Raw genomic sequence first — 2,654 nt, 5'->3', positions numbered from 1 at the left:
ACATACATATATGTGCGTGTGTGTGTATTACAGGCATCAGGAGGAAACCTGCCCAGATGAGGTGAGATACATTTTCTGTAAATTCTTGCCTTTTCCTACAGGTTAGATCCTCACAACTGCACAATTTTACTTTCTACAGTGAAAAATACCTGGAAACAACTCTACTATTTTCCTACATGTGTAACCCACTATTTAAAAAAAAACCAAAAAACCCAGAATATCTCTGCAGACACTATTTGAGATTTTTTAAACATTCGAGTTGTTGAGCAGTTGATGCAGTGGTATCATAACAGATCTCATTTTGCAGCAGTTTCAGGGTCCAGGGGTCTCCGGCACAGCTTACGGCGCACGGGATCTCTTCGTGCAGCTCTGGTTGCTGCTCTGTTCTTCCTTTCAAAGAGCTGACCGGAATAATCTGACTTTTTCTTGGATCTTGCTCAGGATGCCAATTTTTTGACCCAGGACTGATTCAAACTGTGCAGCGTAAAAATCTACATTGTAGTCTATTTCCCTAGCCACTTCTAAGAATACTTTCAACCATCGCAAAGATTCTGGATGCTCCTCCATAAGCATTTTCTCATCCACCTCTTTTCTGTGTTTTCCCCCGAGCGCTGAAAGTAAATAACTGGGGCGACACTTCCTTGTCTGCCTGAACCCCAAATAGCTGTAACTCATCTGTCCTGGGACAGTTCTGAATAGTCCAGGGTTTCTTCATGTCTTTCAGCCCATGTGGGAACCTGAACACCTCCTGACAGGGTTGTCCAAGGGAATTTAAATTCACCACCAGCTCCTTCACGCGGTTGGCATACAGTAGGGTGTTAAGGGTGTGCTTGCGGGATCTCATTCCTGGAGAGATAGTGGCAATCATGCAGGTACAGGAGTTTTCCCCTATAAATGAGTCCCTCAGGTCCTGGGTGAGTTTGCTAGCCCTGAATGGGGTGTGGGCTCTCTTACGCCGCAATGCCCCGATAGACTCCTTGAGTGCCAAGGAGGCACTTTATTAATATCTTTATAAAGATATAAGAGGCTTTTATTAATATCAGCCCCCTCCAGCCTTGTTTGCCTGCCTGCAGTGGAGATGTCAGCTCCTCGCTCATTCCCAGCCAAACCAATCAGGGAAAACTTGGCATAGAGATGCCCTCTCTTCTTGAGTATGATCTGGAAGATGGCACGACTCTGGGAGGAGTGAGTGTTGGCAGAGGTCTTGCCTGACGTGCGACGCTTGCTACCCGTTTCAATTAGCTTGATGACATCTTCCATGCTGGTGACTTCTTCCTCCCACAGCCCCACCACTTGGATCTGCTGTTTACCATCTTCCAGCACTCTCAGCCTCTTCTTCCAGTTCAGAAGGTCAAACACTTTGCTCCCATAAATCTCAAAGAAAGCCCCATAGACTCGAAGCTCCAGTTTCTGGTAGCTGGGGTCCTGCAGCCTGCGGAAGACATCCTCGGCGGCCAGGATGTAGATCCCTTTGGATCTTTGGACTTAGAGTCCTTGATAGAGAAATTTGGGCTCATGGTGTGTGTCTTGCCACTGCCTGTCTGGCCACAGGCAAAGTGGGTAGCCATGCTCCCCTGGAAGATGGTCTCCACCAGGAGCTGGGTGGTGTGCCTGTACACCAGCTCATTGGTGGCACAATCATTGAAGGCACGGTCAAAGCAGAAGACCTGGTTGACCAGGTACCATGTGAGGTCCAGCTTCTGCTTAGCTTCACGCACCATCACCATGTCCTGGCAGGGCACTGTCACAACATCGAAGTCGTTGAGCTCAGTCTCCTGTTGGTTCAGTGGCCACTTCTGAACACACAGGCAGATGCGACGGGGCCGGCATGGTGTGGTGGCCCGCAGTGCCTCGCAGTCCAGGTGGCTGCAGCACTTCTGGATCAAGGCCATCACATCAGTCCTGAGGTGGAGTGAAGCAGTGGCCTGCTGGGCTTGCTGCTCCCCCATCTCCAGCTGCCGGTGTTCCCGCTGTTCTCGCAGCTGCACACATGGTGATGTCCACCTGGGTCTGCAGCCCCTGGAGCCAGGCTGCGCAGCCACAGGGTCCCTGCTGTCCCCAGATGGCTTCTTCACTTTGATGGGCTGCCATTCACTCACCAGGCTCCGGTCCCCTTTTGCCGGCAGTGGGGCCTCCATGCTGGTCGTGGATGTGCTCCTTGGGCCCAGGTGAGGATTGAGGGCAAAGATGAGCTGGAGATCCACCTGCTTGCTCTTGTTGGCCCCTTTCTCGAGCCACTGCACAGTGATGCTGGAAGTGCTTTCATGGAGCTCCGTCACCAGTGCTGGGTGGATGCGCCCATTGCTGCGCTTGATCTCCATGTAGGTGCCCAACTGGATGTGCCCAAACTCCCCAGCCATGCTGTCCCTGTGCCCTGGCCGCAGCTGTGGGGTGGAGGTGCCCCCCTGGCTGGGGCAGGCAGGGCTGGAGCTTGCCCCTGGCCGCGGGGGGTCCCATGGGGCTCAGCGCTGCCTTCGCCTGGCACCGTGTCACAACAGCCCGGGTGGCCCCCCTGGGGGGCTGTGGAAGGGGCTCAGCTTTAAGGTTGAAAATACATGTGTTTTTAATCAGCTACTATGGGTGGGAGGAACATATAAAGCTGCCATCACCTGAAAAGGCCTATTTGAGCGTCCAGGCTGGCGTGCAGCTGCTGT

The 2,654-nt window shown here is 52.6% G+C and overlaps 1 pseudogene; it reads right to left on the bottom strand.

Annotated features, from left to right (window-relative positions):
- Positions 1 to 339: 339 nt before the first annotated feature.
- Positions 340 to 2,360, bottom strand: LOC103899280 (annotated as a pseudogene).
- Positions 2,361 to 2,654: the final 294 nt, after the last annotated feature.

The sequence above is a fragment of the Aptenodytes forsteri genome, unplaced genomic scaffold, assembly GCF_000699145.1.
Source record: "Aptenodytes forsteri isolate BGI_AS27 unplaced genomic scaffold, ASM69914v1 Scaffold563, whole genome shotgun sequence".
NCBI lineage: Eukaryota > Metazoa > Chordata > Aves > Sphenisciformes > Spheniscidae > Aptenodytes > Aptenodytes forsteri.
This window is presented reverse-complemented; position numbering and strand designations above follow the sequence as displayed.